Consider the following 25092-nt stretch of genomic DNA (forward strand, 5'->3'; position numbering starts at 1 on the left):
TCTACCATGATACCTTGTGTACTGTTCTAGTCATATCCACCTGTTCTGTGGTTATGCTTTTGACTCTTATCTCCCCACTAGATTGTAAGTTCCTTGAAGTCAGAAATCTGTCTTACTCATCAGGGTATCTTCAGTGCCTTGGAGAGTGCTTGTCCTTGTCCCATGCTAGGACCCAATATATATTTGTGGAATTAATGGATGTCCAGGTGTCTGGGCTCTTCCTGCTTCCACCGGTTTCCCATATAATCCATTATCCACAGAATAGCCAGAATGAGCCTTTTAAAATGTGAGACAAATCATGTATCTTATCTGCTCAAAACCTTCTGCCTCACTCAGAGCAAAATCCTTTACCATGTCCTACAAAGCCCCATGTGATCTGGCTCCTTATTTTGACCTCATTTCCAAACATTTTCCCCCCTTTATCACACCTCTGTGGTCCCTCTGGCTTCCTTACTGTTCTGAACACACATCCCAGGCATGCTTCTGCCTCAGGGCCTTTGCATATATGCTTTCCCCTCATTGCAATGCTCTTTCCACAGGTATCTGCATGGTACTGTCCTCACTTGATTCAGGTCTTTGTTTGCCTTATCAGAAAGCGCTACACTGACTACCCTAAATAAAACAGCATTCCCTCCCAATGACTTTTTTTTTTCATTTTTCAGTTTTATTAGGTAGAATTGTTACAATTTGCACACATATAATATATTGCATATAAATACATATACACAATATACTGCACGTTTGTTTTTAGTTTACATACATGTACTGATCATTGTTTCCAAGAGCAGTTTAGAGCTTTAGCTTTTCAAACTTATGTAGTTATCAAAGGAATAAAGCCAACCACAAAATAAGAATCAACAGAATGCAGTAATCCAATCATAAAAAGGACAGTCAGAAGTTCTTACACATATTCAAGAGATCAATCATATGAGTTATAAATAATAAGTAGTTCATTTGTGTCCTGTTTTTTAGATTCCACATATAAGTCATATCATATGGCATTTTTCTTTCTGTTTCCAGCCCGCTTCACTTAAGAGTGACGATCTCCAGTTCCATCCATGTTGCTGCAAATGGCATTGTTTTATTCTTTTTATTCCATTGTGTATACACACACACACACACACCACATCGTCTTTATCCAGTCATCTGTTGTTGGACATTTAGGTTGTTTCCATGTCTTGGCTATTGTAAGTAGTGCTGCTGTGAACATTGGGGTGCATGTGTCTTTTTGAATTAAGTTTCGCCCTGGATATATGCCTAGGAGTGGGATTGCTGGATCATATAGTAAGTCTATTTTTAGATTTTTGAGGAATCTCCATACTGATTTCCATAGTGGCTGCACCAAACTACATTCCCACCAGCAGTGTAGGAGGGTTCACTTTTTCTCCACACCCTCTCCAACATTTATCATTTGTGGACTTTTGAATGATGGCCATTCTGACTGGTGTGAGGTGATACCTCATTGTAGTTTTGGCTTGTATTTCTGTGATAATTAGTGATACTGAGCATTTTTTCACACGCCTATTGGCCATTCATATGTCTTCTTTGGAGAATTGCTTGTTTAGGTCTTCTGCCTATTTTTGGATTGGGTTGTTTGTTTTTTTCTTGTTAAGTTGTATGGGCTATTTATATATTCTGGAGATTAAGCCCTTGTCAGTCTCATCTTTTGCAAATATTTTCTCCCATTCCATAGGTTGTCTTTTTGTTTTGCTTACGGTTTCCTTTGCTGTGCAAAAGCTTGTAAGTTTAATTAGGTCCTATTTGTTTATTGCATGTGTCTTTCTGAATTTGATTTTTCTCCGGTTATATGCTCAGCAGTGGGATAGCTGGATCACATGGTAAGTCTGTTTTTAGTTTTTTAAGGAACCTCCATAGTCCAACTACTTTTTAATACTCTATCCTGCTTCATTTTTCTTCAGAGTATTTATCACCCGTTGATACAGTTACGAATTTAATATAATTTATATATATTGTGTGTCACCCACCTTCAAGAACTTAAGCTTCATGGGAGCAGTCTTTGTTTTGTTCCCTGATATATCTCTAGTAACCACAAGAGAGCTAGATCTCTATAACTAAATAGTTGATGGCTAGTTGTGGATATACAGGAACGGCATCTAATCAATCAGGGAATGCTTCTCGGAGGAGGTAATACCTGTGTGCAGTCTTCAAGGACAGAAGTAGTTAATTGGTGGTTGAAGTATGTGCCTGGCAGAAAAAGCAAAGTATGGAAAGACTCAGTACTGTGAGATACCTGACTGGTATGGCTGGAGGGGAGGACACACGGAGGAAAGTAGCTGGAGATGAGACAGAAGAGGAAGGCAAGGACCAGGATCAACTTTGAAGGGTCTTTTGAGCATAGGTTGAAGGCATTTGGACTGAAGGAATGCAGGAACTGGTTAGTTTTTTGGTTAATGGGCTGTGTAGAAGAGAAGCTGGAGGAAGGAGAGAAAACGGAAGTAGGAAGCTTCATTTGTAAACAACCAGAGGGTTCTGCTAACTTAGGAACCCAGAGTAAGTTGAAAACAAATTGCTCTCTGGCTGAAAGGCTTCAATGGTGATAGTTGGAAAGTGAAATGATTGCAGAGATGTGCTTTGGAGATTTGGAAAGCAGGCTGTGTTATTTGTGGCTGTTTTCTTCTTGATGCATGTGCAGAATTTCCATGAACGCTAATGGAGGTATTCTGAGTGCTTGCTGAAGGGAAGGAGACTTGCAGACATCCATCTAAGCTTCCCCACCCACTAAGAAGCACCCCTGAGCTCCAGCCTCTTAAAAATGAAAGGGTCAGCTCATGAAATGAGGTGAGAGAAGTTCCTGGGAGCTCTGAGTTGCCTGTAAGTCTCGGCATGAATGTGTCTTCTAAGTGTGTTCAGTTGCTAGAGGAAATTTGGGAGAGTAAATACCATTAGAATCTGCTCCAGCAGCTTATTGATCCTTTTCTTGTGGTGGTTGTATTGGAGGTCTTGGTCTTTTGGGTAGGGACCAGGTCAGTTTTCATTCACTCAGCAAACAAATGTTGCCCAGCTGCTCTGTTCCAGGAACTAGACTGGCACTGGGGAAACTGCAGTAAATGAGATATAATTTCCATCATTCAGGAACTCTTAGTCTGGTGGGAAGACAGACACTTAGGAAAATAATTAACGTATAGCATATTGTTTACTGTAGATATTTATTTAAAGTGTTGAGAAAGTGGAGAAAGCAGTGATTAACACCATTCTAAGGGAAGGAAAGTCTTTACACAGGGTTAATGTTTGAACTAAGTCTGAAAGATAGTTAGGAGTTCTTAGCAGAGGGGTCAGTATGTGTGCAAAAGCACAGAGATGTAAAGTGCATGGCTTGTTTTAGTAAAGGCAAGTTATATGGGTAGTGGAAGCATAAAGGTCTTAGGAATGGAGAGAAATGGGGCAAAAAGGTAGCCAGGACCCTGGAGGCCTTGTGAGGGAACTTGGACTTTGGCCTTCAGATCTTGGGAGGCCGTGAGAATTTTCTGAGGAGGTGAGGGGGCTCATAAGATGTGTGTTTTAAAAAGATAAAAGTGTTCCTGCATAGACAGATATTTAAGGAAAAAATTATAAACAAACAAACAAAACCCCCTACAGTTTGAGGCAAAGGAAAGAAACACCTGAGATTCAGTAAATTAGAGATTTTTTTTTTTGACAAATGAAGTTTAAAGTTGACCAAACAGATACCATTAGAGTCCCAAGTGTGAAAAATGGCAGGAAGCTCCTCTAATGCGGTTACTGTGTTCAGTGGTGAAGGAACAGGCAGCTGGCCTTTTTTCATTTATAGAATATCAGGTCTTTAAACTTGTGCCTGTCAACCTCGGTTTTCTTTTGCTGCAGCCTCAGGCCTCAGAGCCTCACTCTGAGATTTGTAATGTATTTTGGATGCGTTTATCACAGCCAGATGGGGCGAGGGCTCAGTTTGTTACTGCCCATTATTGCTATGGAAGGAAGTGCATCCACAAAACAAGGCTCTGGAGCTTCAGTTCGTTTGGTGACACTGCCTTGGTTTCAGTAGAGAGATGGTTTGATTGGATGACACTGTATTTTCTTTTAAACCAACCAAAATAATACAATTGCTGTCAGGAATAGGCTTACCCATAAGCTAAGGAGTTTGGTTTAAAGATCCAAGGAGACTGCGATGTCCAATCAAATGCTCCTTTTTATCTTGTTAAAATCATTGATATTGATTCAGTGTATATTTATTGAGTTCTCATGTGCCAGGTTCAGGGGTAAAGAAGATAGTCTCTGGCCCCAGGAAGCTCACAGTCTAGTGAAGGAGACAGATAAACTGTTTTTTAAAAGTCAAGCATTCTGAATTATGGGCATTCAAAGAAGAGGAAATAAGCCAATAAACATATTAGAAGATGCTCAACCTCACTGGTAGTCAAGGAATGGCAAAGATGAATGCCATCCTTAAAGACTTACAGGGTGCAGGGATAGTGATCCCCATTACCTCTCTATTTAGTTCACTGATCTGGCCCCTACAAAAATCAGATGGATTCTGGAAGATGACAGTGGACCACAGCAGAGTCAACCAAGTGGTAATTCTAGTTGTAGATGTGGCATCTTTCCTGGAGTGCATTAACATCTTCTCAAATACATGGTATGTAGCCACTGATCCAGTCATTGTTTTTTTTTTTTTTTCCCTTGCCTATCAGAAAGGAAGACCAGAGTTCATATTCACCTGGAATAGATGAAAGTATACATTTACAGTCTTGTCCAGGGCTGTTAACTTTCCCGCCCTCTCACAACCTAGTCTGAAAAGACCTGTACTGCCTAGATATCTTGCAGAACATCACACTGCATTAAAGGCATCAGCTAATTAGACCAGGTGAGCAAGAAACAGCAAGTGTATTGGAAGCCTTAGTGAGACACATGCATTGCGGAGAGTAGGAGAAAACACTATGAAGATTCAGGGGCCTGACATATCAGGGAAATTTTTAGGGGCCAGTCATCTGGGATTTGCCGGGTACATTCCCTCCAAAGTAAAAGACAAAGTATTATACCTCCTCCTCCCCCAGTAGGAAGGAAGCACAATGCCTGGTAGGCCCCTGGGTTTTAGAGGCAGCATGTTTCATACCCGGGAATACTGCTTCCTCCCATATACTGGATAACACAGAGGCTGCCTGTTTGGATGGGGCCCCAGAGTGGGAAAGGGCTCAGCAGCAGGTCCAGGCTATAGTACAAGTAACCTTGGTGTGTGGACCGTATGATCTGGTGGGACTCATGGTCTCTGAGGGATCTGTAGTGGGGAAAGATGCCTATGGAGTTTATGACAAGCCTAGTAGGAGAAGCACAATCTAGACCCCTGGGGTTCTGGAGCAAGGCCCTGCCATCTGCAGCCAGGAATGACACACTTTTCAGAATACAGCCACTGATTTGCTGAAGGGTTCTGGTAGAGACGGGTCATCTGACCACAGATGGTCAAGTTGGCCACGCAACCAAAGCTGCTCACCGTGGGCTGGATTCTGTCAGATCCACCAAGTCATAAGGTCAGACAAGGCCGGCAGCAGTTTATCACAAGATAGACATGGTACAGCTGAGCCAAAGCGCAAAAGGCTACATGAGCAGGTGGCCCAGACATATGTCACCCAGCACCTTTGCACCAGTGCCTCTCCCTCACCTCACCTATGGATGCTTAGGGAGCTCCTTGTATCCAGCTGGAAAAAAAACCCAAAATTTGTTCATGAGTGGGTCAGCTCAGTATGTGTGAGCAAGCCAAAAATACACTGTTGCTGCACTATAGGCCCCATGCAGGGGCGTCCTTGAAAGGCAGTAGAGGAGGAAATCCCTTCGACGGGCAGAGCTGTGAATAGTACATATAGTCACCTACTTCTTGTGCAAAGAAAAGGGGCCCAAGGTTAGCATATCCGTGGGTCTCATGGGCAGCAGTGTATGATTTGGCTGGTTGATCAGGGACCTGGAAGGATAAGATTAGAAAACCAGGAATAGGGATATCTGGGGTGAAGTCATATGGACAGACCTATGGAAGTGGGCACCAAGTGTGTATTCCATGTTAACACCCACTGGAGAGTGAAGCACTGAACAACCCTGTATATGCAGCTGGCATTAGCCAGCCTCTAAAGCCACCCCAGAGCTGGCACAAGGGGTGCACATGAACAGAGTAACCACGACGGCATGGAGGGAGGGTAAGTGTGTGCCGAATAGCATGCGTTCCCAGTCACCAAGACTGACTGAGCTATTGCTGATGCTGAGTGTTCAACCTGCAAGTTACAAAGACCAACTCTGAGTCTCAGATATGTCTCCATCCCTTGAGGAAAACCACCAGCCACTTGACAAGTTGGTTGTATTAAACCCCTTCCACCCTGGAAAGAGCTGCGATTCATTTTCACTGAAATAGACATACATCCTAGATATTGCTTTGCTTGTAGGGCTTCATCCTGCACAACTCTCCAAGGGTTTACAGAGTGTTTAATCTACTGGCATGGGATCCCCTATGAGTCTACAGCAGTGGGCACATGGCCACCTACTGCCCTATCCTTAAGCTGCCAGCTTGGAACTAACTGTAGAAGGCACAGCTGAGGCACCAGCTCAGAAACAACACTCCGTGAGGATAGGGTGCCATCCTCCAGGATGCAGCACATATTCTAAATCAAAGACCATTCTACAGTGCTTTGTCTCCAACAGGTAGAATTCATGGGTCCAGGAACCAAAGGATGAAGTAAGAGTGGTCTCACGCTTACCATCACTCCAGGAAAGCATTTGTTCTTTCTATCCCCCCAGTTTTAAGTTCCCAAAGAGGCAGCACTTCAGCCAGGAGAAACACCAAGATGACTATTGAACTTTTAGCTATGTCTTCCAGCCAGACACTTTGAGCTCCTTGTGTCCAGGTACCAGCAGGCAAGAAGTGGAGTCACCTGACCATCAGGAGGAAATAAGGCTGCTGTTAAGCACTGGAGCAGGGAGATATATCTTTGGTACCCAGTTGATTCATTTGGAAACCTCTCAGTACTCCCTTGCTCAATACTTACAGTCAGTAGACAAGTGCAGGGGCCACAGCCTGAGAAGGATCAGGCGACCACAGGTTCAGACCTCTCAGGACAGAGCATCTAGATCATGCTACCACGGAGGTCACTGAGACCAACTAGCTGAGGGTAAGGGGACTCTAGAATGGATAAAAGAAGAGGGAGACGATGAGTATCATTTGTGACCTCAAGACTAGTCACAGTGGTGGGGGTTGCAGTTTGTCCCACTAAGTTTTCTCTGTAAGTTTTCCCCAGGAAGAGAGGCCACCAGAATCCCAGAAGACCTGCTCCCAGAACTTAAAGTTTAGCTGGATGGCACAAGGTGCAGGCTCTAGTGGATGCTGTTCTGCACTGCCCAGACCTCCCACCCCTATGCCTGAGACACCTATTCCCCCTCAACTGAAGAGCGTTACCTCATCCCAGCTCATACCCCTTTCCCAGGGCAGGTTGATTCAGGGTTAGAAAGACCTATTTCCTTTGCCCTGACTCAGCACAACTCTGAAGGACCAGCCCAGCTTCACAGCTCTAGGTGGCATTGGCTGAGGTCTTCCTATTGTGTCACTCGTCACATCTGCCTAATCTTGTTCCTTTCCCACCCACCACCCAAAAGCAATCCCTAATAAACTCCCTATATGCTAATTGCCATCTCAGAGTCCCCTCCCCAGGGAACTGGACCTGTAACATAGCTCTTCTAGTTGTTGGTGACAACTCTTAGAGCATGGGTTAGCAAACTTTTTAAAAAAGGGAATAAAGATTTTAGGCTTTGCAAGCCATATGGTCCTTGTCACAGCTACTCAACTCTGCCTTTGTTGTGCTAAAGCAGCCATATATGGTATATAAATGAATGAGTATTGCTGTGTTCCAATAAACTTTATTTACAAAAGCAACTAGTGGGCTGCATTTGGTCCATGGGCCTTAGTTTGCCAACCCCTGCTCTAGAGAAATTTTTACATTTGCACAGAGTAGGCATGTGCAAAGATTTTAATTGCAGTATGGTTTGTAATAAAATCTTAGAAGCAAGCTAAAAACAATTAGAAAAAGAATGGTTAAATAAATCGTGGTACTTAGAGATTTTTGAAATACTATACAGCAGATAAAAAACAAATTTAAGGAGAGGGTATATAGCTCAGTGGTTGAGTACCTTCTTAGCGTGCATGAAGTCCTGGGTTCAATCCCCAGTTCCTCCATTAAGATAAATAAATAAATAAACCTAATTACCTCCCCCCACCAAAAAAAAAGAACAAGTTTAGATCTCTTGTAACAGCACTGCCCAATAGAAATATAATATGAGTCCTATGGGTAATTTAAAATTTTTCAGTAGACACATCAAAAATATAAAAAGAAACAGATGAAATGGATAATATATTTTGAACTCTATACACCCAAAATATTATCACTTCAACATACAATCAAAATAAAAATTATTAACGAGATAGTTTACATTCTTTTTTTGGTGCCGAGTCTGAGATCTGATGTGTGCTTTACACTTACAGCACATCTCAGTTTGGGCTGCGTGTAGGCGATCCCCATACTTACAATGGTTTGTCTTAAGATTTTATGACTTAACGATGGTATGAAAGAGATACATACTTTTCCTGGGCTAGTGAGGTGCGGTAGACCTTCTCTCGTGATACTGGGCAGTGGCAGCAGCCGCAGCTCCCAGTCAGCCCTGTGACCACGAGGGTGAACAAGATACCCTTATAACCATTCTGCACCCAGACAACCATTTTGTTTTTCACTTTTGGTACATTATTCAATAAATTACATGAGTTATTCAACACTTTATTATAAAAAAGCCTTTGTGTGAGGTGACTTTGCCCAACTGTAGGTTCATGTCAGTGTTCTGAGCACGTTTAAGGTAGGCAAGGCTTAGGTATAATGTTGGTAGGTTAGATGTATCAAGATTCATCAGGATGTAACCCCATTGTAAGTCGGGAAGATCTACATTTTCAAGTGCTTAATAGCCACATGGGGCTGGTGGCTACTGTACTGGACAGCACAGATCTGTAAATACTGACATGGGAACACCACTGAGACATATTTAGTGAAAAAGGAAAGTTACAGAATAATATATACAGTCTGAAACATTTATGTAAAGGGAAAAAAACCCTATTTCTATAGGAATATATTGGGGAAAAGAGAAAAAAGAATATATAGATATGTACCCATAACTTTAACTAAGCTCCAGACTTCATTCAGACTTCACCAGTTTTCCCCCTCATGGCCTTTCTCTGTTTCAGAATTCAGTCCAGGCTTGAGCTGTATTTAGTCATGATGCTTCTCCAGTGTCCTCTGCTCTGTGATGGTTTCTCAGTCTTTCCCATGACCTTGACAGTCTTGAGCAGTGCCGGCCAGGTATTTTGTCTAATGTCCCTAAATTTGGCTTTGTCCAATGGTTTCCTCATGAATCAACTGGGATCAAGGGTTTGGGGGAAGAATACCACCGAGGCGAGGTGCCCTTCTCGTCCTGTCACTTCACGGGGTACATGAGAGCCTCATAACTTACCACTGGTGATGTTAACCTTGACTGCTTGGCTAAGGTGGTGTCTGCCAGGTTTCCCCACTGTAAAGTTACTACTTTTCCCTTTTCATACCCTATCCTTGGAGGCAAGTCACTAAGTCCAGACTCTACTCAAAGGTGATGGGAATTAAACAATGCTTACATTGTTTGGAATTCTTCCCTAAAGAAGATTTGTCCATTCTCCCCTATTTATTATTTATTTGACATCAGTGTGGACTCACTCACATATTTATTTTATACTTTGGGTTGTAATCTTATCTGATTTTTTTTTTCACAGTGAATATCAGCCCATGTATTGTGTTTTTTGTTTTTTTTTTTAATACAGAAAACATACAGCCATGCTGTGTGAGAAACAAATTCTTTGACTGGCAAGATTTTTTCCTCCACAGCACTTCATGACTGCCTTTGACTAAGGCAGTCATTGGCTTACTGCTGTTCAACTGACAACTCTAGACAAGCTATTTCAACTCTCTGAGACTCAGTTTCCACATCTGAATAAGGGGATGTTTCAGGAGATGGTGTCAGGGGTGAAGAAGGAGATGACTTGGTATGTTTACAGGTGTACAGGTATTTTGTTGCCCATTAATAGACTTCTAAGTTCTTCATGATGAAGGTTATCTTTTCTTATTTATGTTGGAAAATGAAACCGGAGCTAATAGCCTTTGAGAACATTGTGTAAACATAATTAATATTTATATCCCCGTCACAACCCCAAATAGTCTTCCTTCTGTGCTCTTTCATCTCTCTAAGTGGGATATGGTTTTCCTGTTCTTCCTCAGCCTTTTCTTCCATGGCTGAAATCCACCCCGAGGCCTGGCATTCAAGGCCCTTGCGTGTTGCTGGACCCTTTGGCCTCATTCTTGTGCCTCTCATCTGCCTATAACTGTGGCCACACTGACATCCTTATCACCCAACAAAAATGCTTTCTGAGTCTGCCCCTCTATGCCAGGCCCTCAGGGCCCCAGGCCACAGATCTGAACCAGATAGGGGCTTTGTATCAGAGCTCACACTCTAGTGGGGGGACTGAGTTGTTGATCCATAGCAATCTAACGTATTAGAGGGATGAATGGAGGACTGTGGGAGCATTGTGGAGGGAAGGCTAACTGTGCTTGTGGAGTGGCCAGGTCTGGAGATAATCAGACAGGCTTTGCAAAGATGCTAATTTTGGAGCTGGGCTTTGACGGGTGTATAGGAGCTTACCAGGCAATGAATGGGAAAAGTGGTATTCCAGGCACAAGGAAAGGAAGCACAAGCCAGAGAAATGTCAAAGAACAGGGAACAATAATGAGAGTCGTGTGGCTGGAACCAAAGTACAGGAATAGGAAGAATGGCCTGGGGTGAGGCTAGAGAATGAGGTGGGGGCCAGTCTGTGAGGGCCCTGAATTCTGGACTGGGAGTTTCTACTTGGGGAAATTGAAAGGTTTTGAGATAAGGAGATATACCTAGGTAAAACGACAGGTACAGTATCCGTGGCTAACTGCGTGGGTGACTGTTCATCAGTACAGGCTGAGCACCTGGAGCACATCAGACACTGTTTCCCCTCCACCTGAATGCAAGCTCAGGCAGGGACTGTGTCTGATTCATTTCTGTGTCCCCAGCACAGAGTCTGGTACAGAGCAAGAGCTCAGTACACAGGCACTGGATGAGTGGAATTGGAAGACCAGGGGAGACCCCAGCCTGGGTCGTGCCTATATCACCGTGCAGGACCACGGCCAAACCCTCTCTCAGCCATGGGTTTCTCTTGATTCTGAAGTTTGTGCTGGTCCATAAACCTCTCTACATGCAAAAGTCCCGTCCCCTCCTACCTGATGCAGAGAGCAAGGCTCCCTGAGGACACACTAAAGGTTGGATTGCTTCCGAGCCAGACAATGCATGGCCCACGGGAGGTTCACTTCAGAGGTACACAGCCCACATGGCCATCAGGGACATGATTTGAGGCCAGCCCACAAGGGAAAACGCTTGTAGCATTGCCATGGGGGTCTCTGGGTCAGTACTTGAGCTGATCAAATATCTGGATTGTTAAAATGTATTATTTTGGAGAGGCTGTGTGGCAGAGGAAGATCAAAATAATCAAAGTCCCAGCCGTCATGGAGTGGGCGCCTGCTGCATGTTAGAGGCTGTGCTAGGTCTGCCGTGCTCTCACTCACATTGTTACCTCTAAAGTGTAACCCTGATCCTCCTCCCCATCCCCAGTGCCAGAGCCTCTTCCCTCGTCTCCTTGGGGGCACTCTTGTCCTTCCTGCACTTGGTCTCCACCCAGCAGCCAGAGTGAATGTCTGAAACGTCTGCAGCTTGTACCACTCAAAGCCCTCCCATGGCTCCCATCACACAAAGTCCTCACAGCGACCTAAAGGGTCCCACATGTCCTGACGTCTAGTACCATCTCCATCTTGTCTCCCTCCCCCAGCTCCAGTGCTCTGGTCTCTGTGCCTCAAGCTCGCTGGCCAGGTGGCCCTTCCCTGGGGCGTTTGCATCTGCTGTTCCCTCTGCCAGGCACGCTCGGCTGGGTGATTCACTTTCTCAGGGAGGCCTTCCCTAGCCACCCCTTCCAGTTGGGCCACTGTCTGACACATCAGTGTTTTTTCCTTCATGGGATTTAATCCATCCAAACTTACCTAGTCTTTTATATTTACTTGTGTTGATTTTTGTTTTTGTCTCTCCCACCAGAGCACATGCTCCTCATAGGAGCAGAGACCTTGTCCGTGTCCCTTCCACAGGTCCCCCATGCCTGGCCCGGTGCTGGGCCCCAAACAGGGCCCAGTACGTGTGTGCTCAGTGAATGGCAGCTCCAGGCTGGCCTGCGAGGGCCCATGCAGCCCCGCGGTGCGACAGCGCTACCCGGGAAGAGCTCAGCCCTAGTGGGACTGACAGATGGTGCAGAGCCCAGAGCAGAGGCACTGCTTTTATTAGTCTGAGTTGCTTTTGCTGGGAATAGGATTAGCATAAATACCGCCCTGGGCAAGTGGATAAGGAAAAGCTCTGTTAGTTACAGCGGCGATTGCTTCCCTGCCACACTCCAGGGCTCACCCTCCACAGCTCTCATTTGCTGGGTGAGTCCAAGGCGTGGCTGAGGGTCCTGCACAGAGAGGTCAAGTGGGCCAGGTGTGGAAGTCACACACAGAATCCTTCTCCATCCCCTCCTCGCTCTTCCCCTCCAGTCCCCTGCCACACTGACCTCCAGAATGACCTCTCTAACCCAACCTTCCTGCACCAGGCAGAAAGCCTTTTACTGGCCGCCATTGTCCCCAGATGAAGCCAAGCGCCTTATAAGGATGAAGATGAAGATGTGATGATGGCAGCTCCTGCAGAACTCTCACAACCCTCCTAACAGACCTGCAAGGCAGACCAGCCTCATTGTCCTCATTTGTCAAGTGAAAATCTGGTGGCTCAGAGTGGTTCCATGACTCCCTTGAGGTTACTCCACCAGTGAGTGGCAGAGACAGGTGCCAAGCCCAGGGCCGTGGACTGATGGTTCAACACGCATTCAAGGCCCCTCTGAGCAGCCAGCCTCCCCCCTCAGCGAAGCTGCCACGATCCTCCAGGTGCCCGGGTGTCAGCCTCGCCTGCCTCATCAAGGAGCCCAGTCAAAGGCCGGCATTTACCCCGTGAAACTCCCGTTTCCTGGCTAAGAAGCCTCCCTTGTTCCTCTTCGTCTCTCAGCTCGCCCCGTTGTCTTCCAAGTGCATCCTCGTTCCTCAAACAGGCAGTGACCTTTCTCAGCCCCTGTCTTTGCACCTGATGTTCCCTCTGTCTGGGAGACTCCTGCCATTCTTCATCAGTTCCTCCTATAGTCCCTGGGACAGGTGCCTGACACAGTAAGTTTTCAGTGTTGTCATCACTACTGTATGGACCATTGTGCAGAGTGATCCAGGGCCCAGGCTCTGGAGCCAAACCATGGCTTAAATCCTGGCTCAGCCACCAACTAGCTGAATGATGCTGGGCAAGTTACTTAATATCTCTGTGCTATGAGATATGTTCTCAACTACCTCATGAGGGTACCTTCTGGCACCGTTGTGAGGTGTAAATAAAACACGTAGAACACTAAGCACAGGGCCTGGCCCAGAGTAAGCACTCAGTGTTAGGTCTCACTGTTATTATCTGCTGTTTGTATTCAGCGTTGCCTGCCCTCTCCCAACCCCTGTGCTGGGCACACCAGGCGGACTCAGACACGAGTCCGGCCTTAGAATCCACGGGAGGAAAGAGGCGGGTAAGCACTCCATGACACTGCATTCTTCTGACCAAGTCACTGTTTTGCTTAAATCATCCTGTGCTCATGGGCTACGAGGAGCAAACAGCATTCTGCAACCATTCCTGGCCTGCCAGCGGCGGCCTGGGTCCTCGTGCCCCCATCCTGTTGAGTGTCTAATCCATGGAGAACAGCTTTGTCAGCTCCCCTCTCTCCAGGTTAACCCCCAGAGCCAGGAAGGAGTGAGCTGCAGTACAATTTATCTCCCTGGGCTGCTTCCCCAGCTGAGATTTACAGGCTGTGCCTGTCACAGTGACCCTGCAGGCTCAATTACAGATCTGCTTCTAGGCTAGGTGGGGGCAGGAACCTGCCTAGATTTGCCAAGTGGCCCTGAGGGAGAGCCACAGGACCTGTCAAACCTGGGACCTCAGAGAGCTTGGGACCCATTCAGCTGCCTTGCTTGTCACACATGAGGAAACTGAAGCCAGAAATGGGGAGGTAGTCAAAGCTGCCACCAGGGAAAATGGGCCCAGTGTGAAGACTAATGTGGGCCCCTGAGGAGCTTATTATACATGAGTGTGTGACTTCATTATTACCCAGATAGCTTTCTTTTTATGTAACAAAAATATTTACTTTGGAAACATGCTTTGAAACTTAAACGTAAAGCTAAAACATTGCACTTCCATAAACAAAGACCATACCCTGTCCACACAAATATGTTAAGAATGTATTGGATGTAGCCCAAATATTGCCCAGCTTCACTGACCTGCGATGACAAAGTGGAGTCCCATTTTTGTCCAAAAGACAATGATTCTGAGCCTCCTTCTACATAAGCAGTAACCTACCCTTCTCAAAAGGCCCTCCAGTTATTCCTGGGAATCCCCGAAAGTAGCCACAAACCAGCCTGTCGGTGGCTGTCACCATGAGTTGTCTGCCTATCCTTCAACAGCTCGGGCTCCTTGTTCATCGATACCCTGAACTAGTGACGTCCTTGAAGGGAGGGCCACTGCTGCCACTGTTAATGGTGCCTGCTGTGGGGACAGTGTCAGGGCTTACAAGTGCCCCACACTGCCTTTGCTCTGGATGTGACCAGCCATTGGGGCTGGGCCCCTGGGGAGGGATCCTTGACACGCAGTCCTACCAAGTGCAGGGAGTGGGTCCCCCTTGTGGATTGAAAGCTTCCCAGATAAGAGTCCTTGGTCAGGCTACCTCCCCTCTGAACCTGAGCCATCTCAACAGTGACAAAGAGGTGATAATGCCCACTTGAAAGGGTTGTCAGGAGGATCACATGAGGTCTATAGACATGAAGCCTGGCACATAGTAGGTGTTCAGTAAATGACAGTTATTATTATTATACTGCCTGAGGCCAGGTTCCTCCAGGAACAGACCTTGAAACAAGGATTTGAGACAAGAGGAAGCACCTGTAGACATGTTGGAAGATAAGACAGGAAGGGTAAGAAGGGTAAGAAGGTACTCTCAAGCAAGTTTCTGATAACCAAGAATTCCACCACGGAATTCTGGATAGTGTAGAATGTGTCTCAAAGTTGTCCCAGTCAAGGGGTGAGGGAGCTGGGGTGTGTATCTGCCAGTCACCGGCTGGAATCTGCTGTGTTGTTCTGTGTCTGCATTGGTTTCTATACAGCAGTTTGGCGCTCTAGAATGTCAGGGCATTAGGCAGGCAGTCAAGTTAATCCATGGTAGAGACAAGAAATAGCCCTGGAGGAGAGGAGCCCCTAGCCTGCGGTCACTCAGCAAGGAAATAGACAAGCCAGACCCAAAGCCCTGGCATCCTCACTGTTACCTCAGAGCTCCCATCACCGATATGGGTGTCTCCTCCAGGCTAGTAGGCAGGTGGGGTGGGGGTCCTGTGAGCCATTTGAATGCAAGGCCAGTCCTCCTGACTTAGGTGCTCCTGGGCTCTCTCAGCCTCTCCCAGATGCCTTCCCTCTTCCCATCTGATGTGCCAGGGGCTTATGAAAAATCTCAGCTTTGGAGAAGGGAAAGAAAACTATTACGGAGTCCTGGAAACTCTGATGGAGCAGTTGGAAATTTCTAGTTATGCCTTCTCTACCTGCCTCCTTCCCAGGGCCACTTAAAAACAGGGGAACATCAGAGTTCCCCAAGGTAGGGAGCCCTTCCCTCAACAGAGCCAAGGGACCTGAGTCACAGCCCCAAGTGAGGGGCTCCTGGGGAGGGTCTGGGGTGTGGGGGTGCAGCTAATGAAGATACAGTGGAGTCACTGCAGATTCTCCAAGAGCGGCCATTCAAATGCTTGAAAGGGGAGGGGACTCAGCAAGTCACTCAGTGGAATCCTGGCTTCCTGACCAGGGCCTCTGCTGACCAGATGAGCCCTTGTAGCTCACCTGCCCTCTCCGCTCCAAGCACCTCTCCTCTAAGGGCTCTCCAGACTACCCTGACTTTGTCCCATTGCAAGTCTGACTCCATACTCACTGGGCATTGACCCTGGCTTCCAGCTTCACCACGGCTCTCCTCATTCCCAGATGTAAATCAGGGCTGTTGGTTCTTACCCAGAATGATGACTGCAATGCTGGCACCACTGACCACTTCATCCTGGAAACCCATTCCTCTTGTTTTTTTCCAATAACATAGTCTCCTGGTTTCTCTTCCTAGGTCTTGGGATTTGTGGACCCTTTCATTCACTCAGCTAGGATTTACATGGCTACTTTTATCTGTTTTCTTTGTGCTTGGGCCTGGTGACTCAGTGGTGAGCCAGATGGTCAGGACCCACCTTCCAGAGCACACAGTATAACCAAACCCTCAGGGTCCTGTTCTGAGCACCCTTCCATCTCCCACCTCCCCACTCCCTCCTGTTAATCTCAGCTACAGGCTGATGACTGTCAAACCCCAATCTTCTGCTCAGACCTTATTCCCAAGTTCCAGACCCACACCTCAAACCTCTTGGAGGACATTTACGTCTAATGGTCCACAAGCAACTCAGGCTTGCAAGGTCCAAACCAAAGTCATGATCTTCTCCTCGAACTTCTCCTCCCCTATGGCTTGTTTCACAGGCGATGAACTGGGGAGACATCTTTCACTCCTCCCTCCAGCACTTTAAAACTATCTGCCCTCTAAAGAGATGCAGCCCTTCTGTCTTTCCATGGTCAGCGCCCTAGGCCTGCATCACTGGCACAGCCCAGCCAATCTTCCTTATCCAGGCTTGTCCCCTCCAAACCATTGCGTGGACATGGCTAGAGGGGTGAAAAGTAAACCTAAACAGCCCAAATGTTCATCAACAGATAAATGGATAAACAATTTGTGGGAAATTCAACCGGCCCTCTGTACCCACAGGTTCCTCATCGATGGAGTCAACCAACTGTGGGTGGAAAATATTCAGGAAAAATTAATTCCAGAAGTTTCCAAAAAGCAAAACTCAAATTTGTTGAGGGCTGGCAACTATTTACATAATACTTCCACTGTATTTACAAATATTTACATTGCATTAGATGTTATAGGTTCTAGAAATGATTTAAAGTATATAGGAGGAAAAAAAGCATATATGAAGCATGAAAAAAATAATTAAGACAAAAAATAAAATATACAGGAGGACGTGCATGGGTTATATGCAAATACTGCACCATTGTATATGAGGGACTTGAGCATCTACGCATTTTGGTATCCACAGAGGTCCTGGAACCAGTCCCTGCAGATATCAGTGGACCACTATACACACAATGGAATTTATTCGTCCATAAAGGGAATGAAGTATTGAAAGATGCTACAACACTGATGAACCTCAAAAACATTAAGCCAAGGGAAAGAAGCCAGACACAAAAAGCTTCTTATCATATGATTCCATAAATGAAATGTCCAGAATAGATAAATCCATAAAGACAGAATGCAGGTTGATTGTTGCCAGAGGGTGGGGGAAGGGAGAATGGGGGAAAATGGCTTAATGGATAAGGGGTTTTACTTTGGAGTCATGAAAATGCTTGGGATTCGAATGTTGGTTGCACAACGTTGTGAATGTACTAAATGCCACTGAATTGTTCACTTTAAAATGGTTAATTTTATGTTATGTGATTTCACCTCAATAAATTATTTTTTTAAATATCACCTCACACTCATCAGGATGGCTCATATCCAAAAAAAATAAAAAGTAAAATTAAGTGTTGGCAAGGATGTGGAGAAATTGGAACCTTGTGCACTGTTGGTGGGAATGTAAAACGGTACAGCTGCTGTGAAAAACAATACGATGATTCTTCAAAACATTAAAATTAGAATTGCCAAATGACCCAGCAATTTTACTTCTGCATATATACCCAAAAGAATTGAAATCAGAGTCTTGAAGAGATATGTGTACACCCATGTTCATAGCAGCATGATTCACAATTGCCAAAATGTGGAAACAACCCACACGTCCATGGATGGATGAATGGATAAACAAAATGTGGTGTATACATACAATAGAATATTATTCAGCCTTAAAAAAAGAAGGAAATTCTGCAGTATGCTACAACATGGAAGAAACTTGAGGACATTATGCAAAGTGAAGTAAACTTGAGAACATTATGCAAAAAGACAAATATTGTATGATTCTACTTATATCAGGTACTTAGAGTAGCCAAAACCACAGAGACAGAAAGCCGAATGGTGGTGGCCGGGGGCTGGAGGAAGGAAAGAATAGGGAGTTCTTGTTTAATGGGTACAGAGTTTCAGATTTAAAAGATGAAAAGAGTTGGGGGGATGGATGGTGGGGATGGCTGCACAACAACGTGAAAGAACCTAATGCCAATGAACTGCGCACTTAAAAATGGCCAAGATGGTAAATTTTTATGTGATGTGTATTTTACCACAATAAACATTTTTTTTAAGTAAATCTGACCTTGTCAGTACCTTTTCAGTTTCCTGTAAGGGCCCCATTTTTCTTAGGATTCAGTTCCAGCCCCACAGTTCAGCACCCAAGGTCCTCTATGACCCGTCTCCCCACCCACTTCTCAGGCCCTCCGTCCTGCTGCTCCTCCCACACATTCCTTATTCCATACACCAGTTATAGTTGGTCATACAAGCCAACCATTTCCTCTAATGCTCTGGGCCCCTGCACGTGCTATTCCTTCTGTCTGGGACACTTCTCCCCACTTCTTCTCCAGGCTCATGCTTCATCATTTAAAAGTATGCTTTGGGATTATTTTCTCTAGGGAGACTTTTTCTTGCTTCCCCAGTCCCTGGTCCAGGGCCTCTGGGCTCCCCTCCATCATAAGACACTCTGATGTCACAGAGTATCATCTGTTTATGTCTGTCCCCTCTCCCCCCAGGTTGTGAGCTGCAGGAGAAGTCTGACAGGTTTTGCTCATCTCTGTGCATCTCTGAGTCAGCAGAGAAGAAAGGGAGAATGTCAGCGTGGAGATTACTGAGGCGGTAAGCTCTCGTGTTGGGTGTGTGAGACAAGAACAGAGGAAGGTAGAGATGAAGGGCAGGGTGTACAGAAGACGGAGCGACCCCGTCCCTGCCACTGAGCCCCGGAAGCTTCTTGGAGGTAGGGGCGTTTGAGAGGGCAGCATTTCTGCAGACAGAGATGGAGGTCCTCAAAGAGCCAAGATGGGAACCCGCTTGGCACGGAGGAGGAGCAGAGAGCAGGAGTCATCTTAGAGCACTGATTCTTCAAAAACCTTTCAGAGCTGCAGAAGCCTCCTCACAAATGAAGTCATATAAGGAACTCCAACCCATGAAACAAATACAAGCGGAACTACTCTGGTTGAAGTAGATGTGAGAATTAGGTTGAAAACCTTATTCCGTCCCCAACACACACACCATCCCCATCATCACACCTCATCATCACAACTCTCACATATGCAAATATCACCACACACACACCACTCACACACACACACACACACACACACACATCATTACATACACTTCATCATCATTCTCTGCCGAGCACAGAAAAAACCAGCAGCACAGTGGGTACAGGTAGAGCAATGGATAGAAGTGTGATTCTGAGAGTGATGGGAGCTGGTCATCAGGGCCCTGTGGACAAGATTGAGGAGGTCCAACTTCATCCTGAGGCCAGTGGGGAGCCACGCAGGGCCCTGAGCAGGAAGACCCCCAGCTGTAGTCTGAGGATGGAGTAGAGGGGCCTGAGACAGCCATGGCCAGCCTGCCCAGACAGAGTCCCCGAAGGACAGAAATGGCTCCCTCACAGTCCCTCTAGTGCAGGGTAGGTAAGAATGCGTGTCCCCAGATGAGCACGGCAAGAGTTCTGAGGACCTAGAACCTGGAACCAAGCCCAAGCCAACGTCCTTTCTCATCCTTAAGCCGAGTCCAGACTCCATGGTCTGACCATGGTGTGGATGAACTCAGGGCAATGGCTGGAGGCAGAGAGGCCAGGGGAGGCTAGTGTTAAGTGTAGTGTCAGTGAGGATGAGAGAGACAGGAGCAGACTGCAGAGATGGTGGCACATGGAATTGACAGGCTGGATGGGGAGGTGAAGGAGAGGGAGGGATCAAAGATGAGCCCCAGGTGTCTGTCAGGGTGACCAGTGGGTGGTAATGCCGCTCACTGAGATAGGAACACAGGAGGAGGAGGAGGCCCCGGGAACATAAGGATTCCATTTGAGGCTTCGGGGGTGGCTGTGCCTGTGGGACAGCCTGGAGCTGTTGTCATTCAGAGCAGCAGATGACAGGACTGAACCCAGGACAGAGGTCTGGGTGGAGCCCCAGAGTGGGAGTCAACAAATACCCGGGAGATGGTAACAAAACTCCCAGGAGAGAAGAGATTGTCCAAGAACCTGCTGGGTGAAGGCACAGAGGCCCCTTTCCACCCTTCAGACTAAGCCAGGCTCCGGGGAAATTGTCTCCACTCCACTGGCTGTTTCCCCTTTGACACACTCGCTCATCTAGGGGACTAATGACTCCAGTTTGCCCAGGACTCCTGTGATTTTAAAACCGAAGGTCCCACATCCTGGGGACCCCCTCAGTCCTGGCAAACCTAGGCAAGCCAGGACAACTGGTCACCTTGCGCATACCCCAGTTTTAAGGATAAGGTCAGTGTCTGTCTTCCCTAGTCACAGTAACAGGATTTAAGAGTCAGGGGAAAGAGGATGCCAGAAGGATTGGGTACTGGTTTAGGAAGTTGGAGAAAACCCTCCAGGAGGCATTTCAATCTTTTTCCTGCTGGGAAACTAGCACAACCCAGATGTCATGGCTCAGTTCAGGCTCCCGGGGTGGTTTGTCCTTCCAAGTCCCCGAGGCCACTCTTTCCCCCTCATCATCAACTGTCCTCCCCAAGGAGGCCAGCAGCTTCCTGGTGAGGCCACGGAACCCTCCTTGCAGCCCCACAAGGTGGCGCTGTGCCCCATACCAGCCTAGGCCTCTGTCAGGGGTCAGAGGGGCTTCCAGAGCCTCACGCCAACCCTCTGGGCCAGCTCCCCACTCGCAGGCCTTGGGCCCTCAGGAACCGTCTGGTTGAGGAAGACACCTGGACGCACCTCCCATGCACGCAGGAGTTCTTGCTCACCAGGCGTGTATATGCTCACAACACTCCCACCCACACAGGCCCTCAAACACCCCAAACCCCACATCCCTGCAAGAACATGCTGGGCAGAGCCAGGAGGGACCTCAGGGAGCACTATTTCTGGTCCCCTCTAGAGACAGAGCACACACACGTGCACACAGAGGAACACCCCTGTATGTGAACGCACACTCCTGCAGTCAGGTGCCCCTCCCCTAGCTTCCTTCTCAGCCTCTCTTTCTCCACAACCCACACCATGACGCCCTCACAGCCCTTTGGTGAGAATCAAATGAGATGCTGGAAGAGATGGGGTTTCACAGAGCAATGCAGGTTGGGCACGCTTGAGGGTGTAGCAGGGGCGCTGTTAGACACACACTTATGTTTGCAAATGCACCTGCACACGCAGCAACATGCAGCCCCCCGCACCTGCGCCCCAGCCACACGTGAGGGAAATCCTGCGCAGCCACATCGTGAAGTCAGCCCAGGGCCTCCTCACGCACACCAGCTCGCCCTGCTGCTCAGAACTGCAGCCCTAGTCTGGACACCCGGCACCCAGCAGGCCCCTCCCTTCCAGGGTCCCTTTCAGCTTTGAAATGGAGCTAGCAAAGAGGACTAGTGTCCAGGCAGGGTTACCCCAAACCTCCAGACTGGCCCCCAGCCAGCCTCAGTTTCAGCTCTGGATGGAAATATGCTCTTCTGACCCTCTCCCACTGCCAGCCCTGCTTCCAGCTCCCATTCCACTGGCTGTGTGACCTCAGGCAAGGCCTTCCCCTCTCTGGTCCCTCCCCTGTTCCCTGAGCCTTGATTGTCCTCTATTAGACCTTACAGGGGCTTGGGAGTCCTGATGAAAAACTTGGCAGTGAGGGACACACTGGTCTGGAGGGCTCAACCCACCTACATCCTTACTACCTTTCTGCCCCTGACCTTGGGCACCCTGAGGAACATCTCTGGGGGTGACACTGTTATTAAGGATCCGGCACAGGGCCTGGTTTGCCAGAGGTAGGCGGGAAATCTTTGCTTCCTCGTGACAAGGAATCATCACTTTGTGGCAGGGATCATGTACACAGGGGCAACTGTAAACAAAAAATGTCCACAATCCTGATAGAGCTGGAGGTACCTAAGGACAGGGAGCTGCATCCCAGAGGCTCAGAGCCCACCTGACTCCTTCCCACCCCACCTGCCCTCAGCCTAGCACCGGGCCCTGCTGGGGGTAAGCGAGCCCTGGGGAGGAGGGGTGACTAGGAGCACGGGGCTGTGGCCTGGGTGCCCATGCTGTGCACATCTGTATCCGCGTGTGTGTGTGTGCATGCACACACACACTTGTGCAGGAGGGCATCTTTCCACGTGCCTGAGAGCATGTGCAGAATCTCTCAGATGAGCCTATGGCTTGGATTTGAATCCCAGAGACATTCCTGGGCTTTGTGACTTTGCCCAAGTTACTTCACCTCTCTGTGCCTCTGGTGCCTCATTTATAAAATGGAGATTAAGATAATAATAAAAATTAAGTAGTAACACAGGCCTCAAGGGATTAAAGAGAGGCTCCATGTAGAAAGCAGTCAGCCAAGCCCCTGGTGGCACAAGGGTGGTGCTCAAAAACTGTTAGCTGCTACTTTATACACTGTGGGCTCATTCAGTTACTCATATTTATTCATTCACTGACTCCATCTCCATACCAGGCCAGGCCTGTGCTGAAGGCTGAGGACACAGAGACGAACTAGACAGGGTCTTCGACCTCCAGGAGCTTCCAGAGTGACATGGAGACAGATCTGAGCACTGACAATGACAGCAGAGCAGATGTTGAGAGAGGCAGCTGGGAGACAGAGGGAGGGAGAATGGGGCCCCTGTGATGGAGGGGTGCCACCCCCACACCCCCACATCCCCTGTGCCCTGCCCCCCTGGAGGATTCCCTGCTCCCAAGCTGTCCACCTGCTTTCTTACCTCCAGGCCTTTGCTCACGCCGTCTCCCCGCGCCTGACTGCCTGGTGAATGCCGGGCATCTTTGAAGGACTCAACCTCAGTGGCACCTCCTCTGTCACACTCAGACCAAATGGCTCCTGGTTTTACCCACCACACTCATCAGAGACGAGTTGCTGCGGGGCCAGCACGGGCAGCCTCCAGGGGCTGCTTGTTTCTAACCTCAGATCCGTCATCAACTCACAGTGTGATACAGCCCATCACTGCACTTCTCAGGCCTCAGGTTCCCCCTCTGTATAAAATGGGCAACACCACCTTTTCAGGACAGGTGTGAGGATCAAAGGAAAGACTGTTAGGGGAAAGCACTTTGCAAACTGTGAAGTGCTGGGCACCCGTCCAGGGGAGTTTTCATTCAAACAGCTTCCTTCCCTCTCCTGGGTGTCAGCCAAGAGGTGTGTACACTCCACAGGCTTGGGCTGCCAATACCTGGAGCTCAGGTGTAGGGCAGTGTCTGTTTGGGGTTTGTTTGTGTTTGATTTCAAAGTCAGGGAAACTCCCTCAGCCAGGTGATGGGGTGGGGCCTGGTCAACAGAGTTGCCAGGGGAATCCCGAGGGTTGGGGCCCTGATCGTACCCTCCATGGCAATCAGGTGGAAACACCCCAAAAGGAGAAATGAGATTGTGCTGCAAGGCACAGTGTGTCCTTGGAGTCAGGCGACCTGAGTGTGATTTGGCTCCTCTGGGTGACCGAGGCCAGTCACCTTCTCTCCAGGCCTCAGCTCCAAAGCTAGTGCACAGGATTTATGACCTGGGGAGCCCTTTAGAGTCCATGGGTCCTGGTAGCACCAAATGCTGACGTGATCGCCCAGGCCTTGGAGCTGCTGTGTGGGAAGAACCTTGACAGCCAGGAACTACCCTGCCTGCTTTCTGGCCTGTCACCTCCACTTTCTCCTCCCACTCTGTGCTGTCCCACCTGGCGAACTTGGGGTTCCCTTGAGGCTCCCAAATTTCTAATTTCCAGCAGTGCTCTGCCTGAAATGCCCTTCCTTCCCCTTCTCTCTCCCCTTTCACCTGTTTAATGCCTCCTCATCCCCCAAGACCCTGCCCAGGCATCACTGTCTCCAGGGGGCCCTTCTGCTTCCAGGCAGCTTGGGGCTCTTCTGGCCTCAGTGCTCACCCACTTTGTGTCACTGTTGGTTTAGGAGCAGGTCTACCCACACCACTCACATTCTTTGTCTCCCCAACACCCATAAGTTCAGGGCCAGGCACCCAAAGGCATGAATGAATACCCCTAAAAGGTCCTCTTGGCACAAACAGCAGGGAGACCACCTGGGAGAATCCAAGTGGTTTTGGTTTCATGAAAAGAGTCCCCAGAGGAGCTGAGTTCTTTGGTGAATCTCAGCTTTCCTGTCTGTAAAATGGGGGTGGTCGTGATGATTAGACTGGGTGATGCACCTGTGTGCCTGGGGGCTCAGTGAGTGGCAGGCCACGGTGGTCATGAGTTCCTGGGAGGCTTCACTGGGAGTAGCATTTGACCAGGCACCCGTGATGAGGCAGCTGTTTGTTGGGGCCTCTCTGGGACCTCAGGAGCCCCAATCATTTTGCAGCTTCAGGCCAGGACTGGTCAATACTTACCAAGTTGGTCTCTGCAGTAGGCAGTGGGCGCAGAAGCATTAGTGCTGCCGGACTCTGAAACTAGACCCCCTGATGTGAGGCCTGGCTGCACCACTAACTAGTGATAGGACTGTGGGTGAGACACCCACCCTCTCTGCCTGAACTCCTGTCCCGAGAGACCTAAACAAGCTGATATGCATGAAGTGTCTCGAACAATTCCTGCTGTCGGTATTAGCCTTCACCTCATGAGAGCTATAAGCTGTGACCTCAAGCAAGTTACTCAACACTTCGGGGCCTCAGTTTTCTCGTCTGTGAAATGGGACTCATCACAGAACTCGTACCTCACAGCATTATTACAAGGATCAAGTGAACTAATTTACAGAAAGGGCTTAGATTCTT

At 47.8% G+C, this 25092-nt stretch overlaps 1 protein-coding gene across 1 annotated transcript in view; it reads left to right on the forward strand.

Annotated features, from left to right (window-relative positions):
* Positions 1–17770, forward strand: part of TCEANC2 (transcription elongation factor A N-terminal and central domain containing 2) — a 57481-nt gene extending 39711 nt beyond the window's left edge. Inside the window, exon 6 of the transcript XR_004325036.1 lies at positions 12725–17770. The gene's annotated coding sequence lies outside the window, so the exon portion shown is untranslated. The remainder of the gene's footprint in view (positions 1–12724) is intronic.
* The last annotated feature ends 7322 nt before the right edge of the window (positions 17771–25092 follow it).

The sequence above is a fragment of the Camelus ferus genome, chromosome 13 (assembly GCF_009834535.1).
Source record: "Camelus ferus isolate YT-003-E chromosome 13, BCGSAC_Cfer_1.0, whole genome shotgun sequence".
NCBI classification, from domain to species: domain Eukaryota; kingdom Metazoa; phylum Chordata; class Mammalia; order Artiodactyla; family Camelidae; genus Camelus; species Camelus ferus.